This window comes from Panulirus ornatus, chromosome 22, assembly GCF_036320965.1.
Source record: "Panulirus ornatus isolate Po-2019 chromosome 22, ASM3632096v1, whole genome shotgun sequence".
Classification (NCBI taxonomy): Eukaryota; Metazoa; Arthropoda; class Malacostraca; order Decapoda; family Palinuridae; genus Panulirus; species Panulirus ornatus.
This window is the reverse complement of record NC_092245.1, coordinates 21,220,650-21,236,046: the sequence shown is the minus strand read 5'-3', so window position 1 is coordinate 21,236,046 and position 15,397 is coordinate 21,220,650.

The following is a 15,397-nucleotide window of genomic DNA, read 5'->3' as shown; positions in this document are numbered from 1 at the left end:
AAGGAGCCAAGTGAGGAGTGCCCATCTCCCTCGAAGGGCCAAGTTCTGGTGTCTGAAAGTGCGTGTATGTAACCAGGATGAGAGGAAGGGAACCATAGCATGTTTGGGGAGAGGAGCCTGTATGTTCTGGGTCTAAGTGAAACAAGGCTCAAGGGGAAGGAGGATGAATGGTTTGGGAATGTACGACGGATAAGGTAAAAGAAGTGGTGGAACTTTATGCTGAAGGAAGAATGTGAAGGAGTGTAAGGAAGGGAGCCCCATACTGATGTAGCTGAAAATGTAACGAGAGGAGTGAGGAAGAGGAGTTTTTTGGGGGGAGGGGCTGAAAGGGTGTGTCAGCAATTTTGATGTAAGGGAGTAACAGATAGTGACGGGTGATTGGAATTCAAGAGTTGTTAATATGTCAAATGAGGGAACCATTATTTGTGTATTGTGTATGAAATTGTGAGCTGGAAAAGGACTGGTGATTGGCAATACTTGATTTGAAAACAGAAACATGTGAGTGAGTTGGGTGATGGTGAACGGGCATTATTAGCTTTGATTGGTAGGCATGATAGAGGGAGATCATTGGATGTAAAAGTGCTAAGAGAGGTTGTTAGTGGGTTTGTCTAACCACTACTTCGATGAGGGGAGGATGTTAGTTGTAGAGACTTTAGGAAAGTGGGAAATAACGTGTATGGGAAGAGGGTGGTGGAAGTGAGTGATCTTGGAAAAGAAACTTGTGTGGGGAGGTACCGAGGGAGGCTGTGTGAAGAATGGCGGAAGGTGAGTGCTGAGATGAGTATGTTTGATCTTACGTATTGTAGTCCCGACGGTTTTGTATGGCTGCAAGTCGTGAGCCCTAAACGGTAGGGAAGATATTACACGTATTGGAAGTAGAATGATTCAAGACAATATGTGGTTTGCATTGGTTGATCGAGTAAGAAATGACTGGGTAAGAGAAGGGTTTAGTGGTAAGCGAAGTATGTTTGGGAAAACTGACCGGTATGTGCTGAAATTATTGGGACATATGGATAAGTAAGGAAAGAATGACTTAGATGATGACATGTTTTTGGACAATCACATGTTTACCAAATGGCGTCCTAGCTTCGTCTCTTCGATGTATATCAACTGACTGTTATATTTCTCTCTTGTGTCTCCCCTGATGATGTGATTATTACACGAAAGTGCACTTGGGAACTTTTCGTGTTTCATGTTCCCCGTGGACTCATAGGAATATACACATATACATAATTCAAACTGTCTGCCCTTATTCATTCCCGTCGCCACCCCGCCACACATGAAATGAAAACCCCCTCCCTCCGCATGTGCGCGAGGTAGCGCTAGGAAAAGACAACAAAGGCCACATTCGTTCACACTTAGTCTTTAGCTGTCATGTATAATGCACCGAAACCACAGCTCCCTTTCCACATCCAGGCCCCACAAAACGTTCCATGGTTTACCCCAGACGCTTCACATGCCCTGGTTCAATCCATTGACAGCAGGTCGACCCCAGTATACCACATCGTTGCAATTCACTCTATTCCTTGCACGCCTTTCACCCTACTGTATGCTCAGGCCCCGATCACTCAAAATCTTTTTCACTCCATCTTTCCACCTCCAATTTGGTCTCCCACTTCTCCTCGTTCCCTCCACCTCTGACACATATATCCTCTTGGTCAATCTTTCCTCACTCATTCTCTCCATGTGACCAAACCATTTCAAAACACCCTCTTCTGCTCTCTCAACCACACTCTTTTTACTACCACACATATTTCTTACCTTTTCATTAGTTACTCGATCAAACCACCTCACACCACATATTGTCCTCAAACATCTCATTTCCAGCATATCCACTCTCCTCCACACACCTCTATCTATAGCCCACGCCACGCAACCATATAACATTGTTGGAACCACTATTCCTTCAAACGTACCCATTTTTGCTTTCCAAGATAACGTTCTCGACTTCCACACATTTTTCAAGGCTCCCAGAATTTTCGCCCCCTCCCCCACCCCATGATTCACTTCCGCTTCCATGGTTCCATTCGCTGCCAAATCCACTCCCAGATATCTAAAACACTTCACTTCCTCCAGCTATTCTCCATTCAAACTTACCTCCCAATTGACTTGTCCCTCAACCCTACCGTACCTAATAACCTTGCTCTCATTCACATTTACTCTCAGCTTTCTTCTTTCACACACTTTACCAAAGTCAGTCACCAGCTTCTGCAGTTTCTCACCCGAATCAGCCACCAGCGCTGTATCATCAGCGAACAACAACTGACTCACTTCCCAAGCTCCCTCATCCACAACAGACTGCATACTTGCCACTCTTTCCAAAACTCTTGCATTCACCTCCCTAACAACCCCATCCATAAACAAATCAAACAACCATGGAGACATCACACATCCCTGCCGCAAACCAACATTCACTGAGAATCAATCACTTTCCTATCTTCCTACACGTACACATGCCTTACATCCTCGACAAAAACTTTTCACTGCTTCTACCAACTTACCTCCCACACCATATATTCTTAATACCCTCCACAGAGCATCTCTATCAACTCTATCATATGCCTTCTCCAGATCCATAATTGCTACATACAAAATTATATATATATATATATATATATATATATATATATATATATATATATATATATATATATATATATTTTATTTTTATTATACTTTGTCGCTGTCTCCCGCGTTTGCGAGGTAGCGCAAGGAAACAGACGAAAGAAATGGCCCAACCCCCCCCCCCCCCCCCCATACACATGTATATACATACGTCCACACACGCAAATATACATACCTACACAGTTTTCCATGGTTTACCCCAGACGCTTCACATGCCCTGATTCAATCCACTGACAGCACGTCAACCCCGGTATACCACATCGCTCCAATTCACTCTATTCCTTGCCCGCCTTTCACCCTCCTTCATGTTCAGGCCCCGATCACACAAAATCTTTTTCACTCCATCTTTCCACCTCCAATTTGGTCTCCCTCTTCTCCTCGTTCCCTCCACCTCCGACACATATATCCTCTTGGTCAATCTTTCCTCACTCATTCTCTCCATGTGCCCAAACCACTTCAAAACACCCTCTTCTGCTCTCTCAACCACGCTCTTTTTATTTCCACACATCTCTCTTACCCTTACGTTACTCACTCGATCAAACCACCTCACACCACACATTGTCCTCAAACATCTCATTTCCAGCACATCCATCCTCCTGCGCACAACTCTATCCATAGCCCACGCCTCGCAACCATACAACATTGTTGGAACCACTATTCCTTCAAACATACCCATTTTTGCTTTCCGAGATAATGTTCTCGACTTCCACACATTCTTCAAGGCCCCCAGAATTTTCGCCCCCTCCCCCACCCTATGATCCACTTCCGCTTCCATGGTTCCATCCGCTGCCAGATCCACTCCCAGATATCTAAAACACTTCACTTCCTCCAGTTTTTCTCCATTCAAACTCACCTCCCAATTGACTTGACCCTCAACCCTACTGTACCTAATAACCTTGCTCTTATTCACATTTACTCTTAACTTTCTTCTTCCACACACTTTACCAAACTCAGTCACCAGCTTCTGCAGTTTCTCACATGAATCAGCCACCAGCGCTGTATCATCAGCGAACAACAACTGACTCACTTCCCAAGCTCTCTCATCCCCAACAGACTTCATACTTGCCCCTCTTTCCAAAACTCTTGCATTTACCTCCCTAACAACCCCATCCATAAACAAATTAAACAACCATGGAGACATCACACACCCCTGCCGCAAACCTACATTCACTGAGAACCAATCACTTTCCTCTCTTCCTACACGTACACATGCCTTACATCCTCGATAAAAACTTTTCACTGCTTCTAACAACTTGCCTCCCACACCATATATTCTTAATACCTTCCACAGAGCATCTCTATCAACTCTATCATATGCCTTCTCCAGATCCATAAATGCTACATACAAATCCATTTGCTTTTCTAAGTATTTCTCACATACATTCTTCACACACACACACACACACACACACACACACACACAGAGCCTTCAGTAATTATCTACATTCTGGTAGCATAAACAATGTCGTGCTGATGGAACTGATTATTTTCTATTTCGAAGTGATGTTTTTAGATGTTATCTTCCTCTCCCTGCAAAGTTTAGTTTCAGGAACCTAGGAAGTAAAGCAAGCAAAAGCTAGATCTTGAATCGAGTTTATGTCTAAATCATTTCTCATTAATGACACTTTCTGATCTTGCATCAAGATGTTCAGAGAACTTTTGATGTTGATCAAATACCTGAGCCTTCGTAGCCACAAAAACATACTTAAAGTTAGGGGTTAGATGGTGTACGTTTAAGCCTACAGAGATATTCTAACCCAAGTTCTATGTGCCTTGAATCTATTGGGAATTCACCAGAATCTATATACAGACTTTCAGTCTTGGGGGACCTGAGTGCTTATGTGCATAGTCTAATATCAGTATCAAGGACAACGTAATACCGATGCTCACACGTTTCCCTGCTGCCGCGACACCTGCAGGAGATCCCTGCCTCAGCCTCCCCGCAACAAAGGAGTGAATCAGGGTCTCGTAAGCATACCAGACGAGCTACCTATTTGTGTGGCAATGGCCCATGAATACTCACGGCCGGAGATTTACGTCAGCATAAAGTGGAGGACGTCAGCTGTTACTGGAGAGTCGTTTGAGTTACTTGCGGTGGAGACGAGGGCAAGACTCAGCGGACTGAGAAAGTTTCTCCAGAGGGATAAGATCTCACAGCTGAGGTCCTATCGAAGTCGCGACAACACTTGGATATATGTGTGGCTTGTGGGGTTACGGCGGAGTGATGTATGAAGCCAGTGCACGGTATGGATTCCTGGCTCGAAGACCAAAAAGGCGCCGAAGGCCCTCCTACAGAATATCATCATGCAGAAACTGACACTGGGTGGGGACGGTAAAGGGTGAAGAAAGGTACAAGTTGTTGAAAAAAAAAAGAAAAAAGACAGAAGTGGAGGATATGCTAGAGAAAAAGCGAAAGGGTCGTGACCAGAGAAATACAGAAGACGTCAGAACAAAGGAGAAGGTAATCTGAATTCCATCCCGAAGAGAGATGGGAATGGGGGCGAGGGATTTGATGGTGGCGAGGGACATTTAGTTTGTACTTTGGTGGCGAGGGACATTTAGTTTGTACTTTGGTGGTGAGGGACATTTAGTTTGTACTTTGGTGGTGAGGGACATTTAGTTTGTACTTTGGTGGTGAAGGACATTTAGTTTGTACTTTGGTGGCGAGGGACATTTAGTTTGTGCTTTGGTGGCGAGGGACATTTAGTTTGTACTTTGGTGGTGAGAGACATTTAGTTTGTACTTTGGTGATGAGGGACATTTAGTTTATACAAAGTACAAAGAAATAAGAACAGAGAGAGGGAGAGAGAGAGAGAGAGAGAGAGAGAGAGAGAGAGAGAGAGAGAGAGAGAGAGAGAGAGAGAGAGAGAGAGAGAGAGAGAAGACACGTATCTATGAAAGGACAAGACGCAACTTACTGGAAATGGTGGTCAGAAGCTTAATGAAACAATGAGAAAGCCACATCCTGTGAATGCTTAATGAGCAGTGACGTAACTGTGAAGGTAAGGAATCGGTCAGCTTTCCTGCTAATGAGAACTAACATATTCATTTCGATATGTAAATGATTATTTATGGAAATCAGGGTGATGATATTTTTAAGACAGAAAACTGCATGAGAAATCTCAGTCGTTCTAGTGGGTCGAATCTTGGGAGAAGAAACACTATGGGAGGATAATTTTGGCTTAAAAGACAATGTTGTTTTTGCTGTATATCAGACTTAGGTGGTAAAAGACAGGGTCTGGTAGATGGGATGAATTCACTTTGTTGATTAGATATCACTTCGAAGAAGTCCTTCTGTCGCTGCTGTCCGGGTGATATATATATATATATATATATATATATATATATATATATATATATATATATATATATATATATATATATATATATATATATTTTTTTTTTTTTTTTTTTTTTTTTTTCAAACTATTCGCCATTTTCCGCGTTAGCGAGGTAGCGTTAAGAACAGAGAACTGGGCCACTGAGGGAATATCCTCACCTGGCCCCCTTCTCTGTTCCTTCTTTTGGAAAATTAAAAAAAATTGAGAGGGGAGGATTTCCAGCCCCCCGCTCCCTCCCCTTTTAGTCGCCTTCTACGACACGCAGGGAATACGTGGGAAGTATTCTTTCTCCCCTATCCCCAGGGATAATATATATATATATATATATATATATATATATATATATATATATATATATATATATATATATATATATATATATATATATATATGTGAAGGTGAAATCGCACTTCAGTAGGAGTTCATACAATTCTATTTAACATGTAATTTTTCTATGCTTGTGGCATGACATGTTTCGTGGAGACAATCCACCTTGTCAGGTGCCAGTACTTAACAAAGCTATTCAAATTCCAACATAAACACTTCAGTCTCGCCGTCCAACACCAGTCTTTATAGACCAAGCACTGTCCGCTTTGTGTGACCATAACCGTTGTGAGGGAGAGTGATTAAGGGGGTCACGTGGCGAGGGTTGACCTGGGTAGCTGGGTGCGTCTTGAACAACTTCTCTTTTAATGTTTTCGCGTTCAGTCAATTCTCTCATAATGATTTGGTTAATGCTAGAATGGGCTTTAAAATTGCCTGGGGACACATTTAAGTTCTTGATATTAGCAATTAAGACAGATTCAATGACGTTGCAGGGATGACCACGAAAATGCAATGGCTAAACACTGTCATGAAAATAATCACCTCATAGATCAAGAAAATCCCGTTATTCTATACCCCCTCTGGTGATTATGCCACAGGAATATCTCTGGCAAACTCTTGGTTCCTGGATATCATTCTCCCTCTCCTAGAAATCTTATCTTCCCTTCAGAAACAACTCTACTCTTTATCTATCGTTCAGACCGAGTTCTGTTTACCAGCAACGAACAGCTGTGTCACTCAGACACAGCCTGGTTCAGACAGTAGTAACAGGAGTGTCACCCTGACACAACCTGGTTCAGACAGTAATAACAGGAGTGTCACCCAGACACAGAAGGGCTCAAACAGTAGTAACAGGGGTGCCACCCAGACACAGAAGGGTTCAGACAATAATAACAGGAGTGTCACCCAGACACAGAAGGGCTCAAACAGTAGTAACAGGGGTGCCACCCAGACACAGAAGGGTTCAGACAATAATAACAGGAGTGTCACCCAGACACAGAAGAGTTCAGACAATGATAACAGGAGTGTCACCCAGACACAGAAGGGCTCAAACAGTAGTAACAGGGGTGCCACTCAGACACAGCCTGGTTCAGACAGTAATAACAGGAGTGTCACCCAGACATAGAAGGGTTCAGACAATAGTAACAGGAGTGTCACCCAGACATAGACGGGTTCAGACAGTAGTAACAGGAGTGTCACTCAGGCACAGCCTGGTTAAGACAGCGACGGTTCATCTATTATTGCACCATGGCTGACGTGTCTTTTCTCACTCTCAGTTTGCCCAGAACTCGTGAAAAGCTTCTAAAATCTAACAAAGGTTTAGTGTCAGGCTCTTCTCACAATCTTCACTGTTCTTGCTTTCCTTTTTCCCATATCAGTGATACTTCCTCCGTTACATCCGACCACCTCACTCATTAAGTGGAGGCCAGACCACAACGAAGACCTTAATGTGAGTGATGCACTGAACCAGGCCTCTCCACTGGCCAGTACTCAGTTCTTGCTACCCACCAGCGACACAGAATCACGCACAAACATAACAAATGGCACACGTGTTCTCCACCACAACTCTTCCGGCCAGGTTTGAGACACCAGACTCCCTCTCTCAGCAATTTACTCGACCATAACTAACTTTATTTTCAACAGATTAAAAATGCCAGATGTCTACAGGAAAACAAAACAATTCAGTTACCTTTCATCAACACTGGTTTTTCGATTTAGGACACAGTGTACTGCTCCTTGCATGAGTGGGAATAGTAGTCTCGTACAGAAAGTATGTAAAGAAATGTAATATGACTTTTTTTACATAAATATAAGATCCATCCGAAATAAAACAGCTGATTTGTATTGTTTGGTAAACAGTGAGCCAGTTGTTATGGTTAGCTTAAAAGAAACATTTCCGAACACAAAACAATAACCATCTAATGAGCGAGTACAAACTGCCCGACTGTGAGTTATGTTTGAAAGGGAATGTGGCGGTCGAGGAAGCGAAACTACACTGGACGTAAATCGTACCTGAACCCCATCGCAATGCAGACTACAACATCGGCCGCTATTGAACACTTGTGGTCTCAGATTAGCACAGAATTGTCCCAGCTGTACATAAACGGTGTGTATAGACGTCCAAGTCATCCAGCAGCCACTGACACTGTCATATACGAGAGTTTACAACGAGCAACACAACCCTAATACTCGATCATTTTTTGGAGATTCTAATCTTCTAGAAATTAATTAGAAGGCTCTCTCAGGTGTAGGAGATGAGTTTACTACACTTATCGACTTTGTCGAAGACAGTCTTTCCTCCACCAAGGATCACCAGGGTGATGAGGGAAGCTAATATACTTGAGTTATTTGTTGCTTCCTGAGAGTTCTGAGTAACGAACACCAGTGTTGGCGAACATCTAGCGACTTGTGACCATAACATGGTTAAGTTAGAATCCCTCTAAAACCAGTCATATTATCCCTAACTTTAAAAGGGCGGTTTTTAATGGGTTGCGCGACGCATTGAAGAGTCTCACCCATGCTGGCTCATGCCCAGAAGAATTATGGGCCAGTTTCAAAGAGTCGGTTATTGCATCAACGAGACACATTCATTTCCACGGACGACAGAAACTACAAAGCCAACAGCAACCCTGAATGGTACTCCCCAGATATTGCATGAGCTATAAGGACGCAGAAATAAACTTTTCAAGCTTAAGAAATCAGGCAATGACCCATATATTGGAAAACAATGTAACACAGTTAGGAGAGACGTGAAGAGATCTACCCAAAAAGCCAAAAGAGAGTGCGAAGAGGATCTACATGAAATCGGTGAATGGTCTGGAAAATGGCAAATGCCATTTAGCGTCAATAAATGTCGGCTGTTGCAAGTGAGAAACCTCGACAAAAAAATCAGGTATGAACTGATGGCCCAAAGATAAAGGACACCTCTAGTATGAGAGATCTAAGGACCGCTCCCTCCAACAGTTTCCAATTCTCCCAGCACTGTAATGAAGCTGCCAAGAAAGCAAACAGGATATTAGGAATTACTGACAAAAATGTTTCATACGAAAACAAGGATGTGATGTTGCCACTGTATCTTAGTTAGACCCCATACTTTAGTTAGGATTTTCTTAGACTGGAAGTAGTGCAGAGACGAGCAACTAAACTGGTTCCTTTCTTGCGTAACAAATCACATAAGGACAGACTACGAGAATTGATTTTGTTCTCCTTACGTACATTAATAGAATGTTAAAAACCCGTAAGGATTCAACAACGTCGATATTGTAAACGTCTTTACGAAAATGCCAGCGCTACCAACGAGAGAAAATGGAATAAAACCGAATTAATCTGGACCGTATGAACGACATTATTGATGCGTGTAACACAGAGCAACACCCTTAATATCTTCAAAACTAGGCTTAATCATCACTTGTCACTCTCCGGTCCTGAATGATTCATTAAATCAGTTATCATAACGTAGTGGTATATCGTGTTACCTTCTCAACTACTGATCTTTCCCCGGCCATGTTGCGGCAACATACCAGCACTGATTAACCCATGTCGCTTGCTTTGAGAATGTAAGTGGGAATGGCTGTATCATTATTTAACACCCGGAATGTACATACATGGTAAGTCGAGAGGCTGGAGCTCAAGCTTATCCTTTGTACTGTCTTTATAACAAAAAGTGAAAGGATGCATGTTGTTGGTGATGGCATGCATGACATATTCATGTTCATTCTACCTTATGACTTTCCTATAGAAATTTCCTTTAGATATGTTAATCCTGCAAGGTATTTTCTTCTACTTCGGTGTTGCCGGAGGGAGTGGAGGGTGGGGAGAGAACTTCATCCTTGCTTTTCTTTTCTTCTTCTGCTTTTAAGGGGACTGTATTTCATTTTTTTTCTTATTTCCTTGGGTCTGTGTGGTATGTGTATATTATGTAACTCAACAGGAGCCTTTGGGTATCAATATCGCAAAGTCTGCATCGGAAAAATGAATCTGTAGACTTGCTGACGAAAAGATTTTCACTCTTTCCTATTTTCACTTTAGCCCACTCCCAGTGTACGTCCACCTGTGACAGCGACAGTGGTGTAATAGACACGGGGCACTGCTCCTGCATGTGAGGGAACAGCAAGGGAGAGGGTTCCTCCCTACGACACGGGGCATTGCTCCTGCATGTGAGGGAACAGCAAGGGAGATGGTTCCTCCCTACGACACGGGGCATTGCTCCTGCATGTGAGGGAACAGCAAGGGAGATGGTTCCTCCCTACGACACGGAGCATTGCTCCTGCATGTGAGGGAACAGCAAGGGAGAGGGTTCCTCCCTACGACACGGAGCATTGCTCCTGCATGTGAGGGAACAGCAAGGGACAGGGTTCCTCCCTACGACACGGAGCATTGCTCCTGCATGTGAGGGAACAGCAAGGGAGAGGGTTCCTCCCTACGACACGGAGCATTGCTCCTGCATGTGAGGGAACAGCAAGGGACAGGGTTCCTCCCTACGACACGGAGCATTGCTCCTGCATGTGAGGGAACAGCAAGGGACAGGGTTCCTCCCTACGACACGGAGCATTGCTCCTGCATGTGAGGGAACAGAAGGGGAGTGTGTTCCTCCCGGTCTTCCCTAACTTCGTCTACACAAGAGCCAGAAGTAAAGTTTACGCCTCAGTAATGCCCCAGCCCTCACGCACACCATCAGAATCTTTTATTCCTGTGGCACCCAGTCTCCCCATCTTTCCCTACTCTACTGCTTCACGCATCGTCAGGCGTCCATTATATTTCACGCCATCAAAACAGATTTGTCTGGGTTCTGTGTCCGTTCTCACTCCCTCAGGCCTTCCACACACTGGTCAAGTGGTGCTCATCCAAACACTGTAACATTTTCCCTCTCTTCATACGTCTTTTTTTCCAGACTTCCATTATGAATCTCTTTCTCCTCCATATACGTTCCCTCCTGTTTATATCCTGCATTGACCCAGACCACTCGCTTTTCACTTTTCTGTTTCTCTCTCTATCTCTGTCCTTTTTGGTCTTGTGCGTCAATCTCTTTCGATTGCCCTTTTCACGTACGTATAGCACCAATAGATATCTTTATTTTCCTCTTCAGACTGTGGGAGAATAATGGGTGTAAGGGCCTCTCCATCATCTGCTTACTTCAGGGGCTGTACCTGGTCGTCCTGATCCACCAACATAACCAGTCATCTAGAGGTTTTACCTCACACGAGACGCAATATTCCTCGTCCTGTCTCCCGCAGCTTTTTAACCTAAGTTATGTAGGAGCATTCTATTTCAAGAGATCATTTCCTTGTTATATATATTACATATATCATATAGTACTGATAGCATCATCTGTTTGCTGTTATATAAACACGATATCATATTTCATCAAATATTACATAATACTGTAATTTTTATTCGTCGTAGAAAACGTGACATATCAGAGTGCAATGCAATTTTAACAGCTCGTCTCCCGCCTAAGGCTGACGTATTTCATAACATTCTATTTCCAAACTGACATCATGATCCTTAACCTTTTCCAAGGATTGTGCTCAATAAGGATGGCTGAGATTTTTTTGATGTGATTTTCTACCTTGAGAACATTACCATCTATGTGACTTCCTATACACGAGTATGTGTGTATCGAAATGAATCTTTGTTTTTTCTTTTTCTTTTAAATAGAAGATCTGTATGACTTCCTGTCTCTACGGCTACAGTTCATAAAACATGCATATAGTGACATAAAACATGCATATAGTGCGGTCTTCCATTCGAAGCCTCATGTCTCTTGTCCTTAGTCTCTTTTATTTGTGCCTCTTCCTTGCTTCCATTTACTCTTCGTGCGGCCGTTCCCAGTCTATAGATACAGCCATGAAGCTACCTGACGCACAAGGACTAACACCCTCATATAAAGCTGTCAATAATTCATCCATTTGCTTGGCAGGATAGAAATTGCTAGCTGCTGGGGTGATATACCTTCGGGAAATTATTTCAGAATATTCCTATATAGCTGAGCGGCAAGGTGATGCAGGAAATATATGGCGTTATGTCGAGGACACCAGCAGAGAGGAGTGGTTAAACCAATGATATACATCATTTGCGCCTTAGGGTGTGGTGCCCAGGGATAGTGGGAGTGATGGTGGCCAAGGAGGATGTGGAGGCTGTGGAAGGATGAAGTAATGTGGTGAGGGAGGATGTGTAAGACAAGGAGGAAGTGGTGGTGGTGAGGAAGAGGGTAGTTGGCATGGAGAGAGTGCACGGTGGTGGTAAAGGAGGGTGTGGTGGCTATAGAGTGGTGGTGAGGGAGGTAGGGAGGGTGTGATGGCCAGGATGGAAGAAATTGGTGGTGGTGGCGAGGCGAGGGTGTAATGGCCAGGGTTGGAATGAGTGATGGCAGTAAGGGAGGGTGTGGTAGCCAGCGGGGGAAGGGTGTGGTGACCAAGTTGTGATGGCATGATGGTGTTTAGAGGAGGGTGTAGCAACCTTCTGCAGGAGTGAATAGACGAGGGGCCGTGAGGCCCGACTCTGCTAGTTCTGTCTGAAGATCTTTGAATGCGCTTTGGTCTTTGAGTCACAGAGTCTGTACTAAAACACGGCCACCATACTTCGCTCCGCCGTGACCTTACAAGTCATAGATTTACACAAGTGTTGTCGCCACTGAGCTGGGACTTCGGCTCAGCGAACGTGTACCCCGGGAGGATCTTTTCCCTATCCCGCTGAGTTAAAAAGCGTCTCTACCGCAAATAACTCAAACGACCCTCCAGTAACAAATGACGTCCTCCACTTTATGCTGACGTAAATCTCCGGCCGTGAGTATTCATAGGCCATTGCCACACAAATAGGTAGCTCGTCTGGTATGCTTACGAGACCCTGATTCACTCGTCTGTGTTTACTGTTTAGCGTTGCCCTCTCTCCCAACTTAGCTAATCTAAGACATGTTCTGAAAAACTGTTCTTGTAATGTTGCTTTCCAGTACAATAACAACATCAGTAAGACCATAATAAACAGTAGGCCAAATTTTGCAACACTCAGGAAGGTTAACGCCGTCAAATGCAAGGTATTAAATATATATATATATATATATATATCCTCTACCACTTCTGAAACCGCACTGCTCTTCCCCAATCTGATGCTCTGTACATGCCTTCACCCTCTCAATCAATACCCTCCCATATAATTTACCAGGAATACTCAACAAACTTATACCTCTGTAATTTGAGCACTCACTCTTATCCCCTTTGCCTTTGTACAATGGCACTATGCACGCATTCCGCCAATCCTCAGGCACCTCACCATGAGTCATACATACATTAAATAACCTTACCAACCAGTCAACAATACAGTCACCCCCTTTTTTAATAAATTCCACTGCAATACCATCCAAACCTGCTGCCTTGCCGGCTTTCATCTTCCGCAAAGCTTTTACTACCTCTTCTCTGTTTACCAAATCATTTTCCCTAACCCTCTCACTTTGCACACCACCTCGACCAAAACACCCTATATCTGCCACTCTGTCATCAGACACATTCAACAAACCTTCAAAATACTCATTCCATCTCCTTCTCACATCACCGCTACTTGTTATCACCTCCCCATTTACGCCCTTCACTGAAGTTCCCATTTGCTCCCTTGTCTTACGCACCCTATTTACCTCCTTCCAGAACATCTTTTTATTCTCCCTAAAATTTACTGATAGTCTCTCACCCCAAGGATGTGTGGATCAGGTGTTTGCTTTGAAGAATGTATGTGAGAAATACTTAGAAAAGCAAATGGATTTGTATGTAGCATTTATGGATCTGGAGAAGGCATATGATAGAGTTGATAGAGATGCTCTGTGGAAGGTATTAAGAATATATGGTGTGGGAGGCAAGTTGTTAGAAGCAGTGAAAAGTTTTTATCGAGGATGTAAGGCATGTGTACGTGTAGGAAGAGAGGAAAGTGATTGGTTCTCAGTGAATGTAGGTTTGCGGCAGGGGTGTGTGATGTCTCCATGGTTGTTTAATTTGTTTATGGATGGGGTTGTTAGGGAGGTAAATGCAAGAGTTTTGGAAAGAGGGGCAAGTATGAAGTCTGTTGGGGATGAGAGAGCTTGGGAAGTGAGTCAGTTGTTGTTCGCTGATGATACAGCGCTGGTGGCTGATTCATGTGAGAAACTGCAGAAGCTGGTGACTGAGTTTGGTAAAGTGTGTGGAAGAAGAAAGTTAAGAGTAAATGTGAATAAGAGCAAGGTTATTAGGTACAGTAGGGGTGAGGGTCAAGTCAATTGGGAGGTGAGTTTGAATGGAGAAAAACTGGAGGAAGTGAAGTGTTTTAGATATCTGGGAGTGGATCTGTCAGCGGATGGAACCATGGAAGCGGAAGTGGATCATAGGGTGGGGGAGGGGGCGAAAATTTTGGGAGCCTTGAAAAATGTGTGGAAGTCGAGAACATTATCTCGGAAAGCAAAAATGGGTATGTTTGAAGGAATAGTGGTACCAACAATGTTGTATGGTTGCGAGGCGTGGGCTATGGATAGAGATGTGCGCAGGAGGATGGATGTGCTGGAAATGAGATGTTTGAGGAAAATGTGTGGTGTGAGGTGGTTTGATCGAGTAAGTAACGTAAGGGTAAGAGAGATGTGTGGAAATAAAAAGAGCGTGGTTGAGAGAGCAGAAGAGGGTGTTTTGAAATGGTTTGGGCACATGGAGAGAATGAGTGAGGAAAGATTGACCAAGAGGATATATGTGTCGGAGGTGGAGGGAACGAGGAGAAGAGGGAGACCAAATTGGAGGTGGAAAGATGGAGTGAAAAAGATTTTGTGTGATCGGGGCCTGAACATGCAGGAGGGTGAAAGGAGGGCAAGGAATAGAGTGAATTGGAGCGATGTGGTATACAGGGGTTGACGTGCTGTCAGTGGATTGAATCAAGGCATGTGAAGCGTCTGGGGTAAACCATGGAAAGCTGTGTAGGTATGTATATTTGCGTGTGTGGACGTGTGTATGTACATGTGTATGGGGGGGGGGGTTGGGCCATTTCTTTCGTCTGTTTCCTTGCGCTACCTCGCAAACGCGGGAGACAGCGACAAAGTATAAAAAAAAAAAAAAAAAAAAAAAAAAAAAAAAAATATATATATATATATATATATATATATA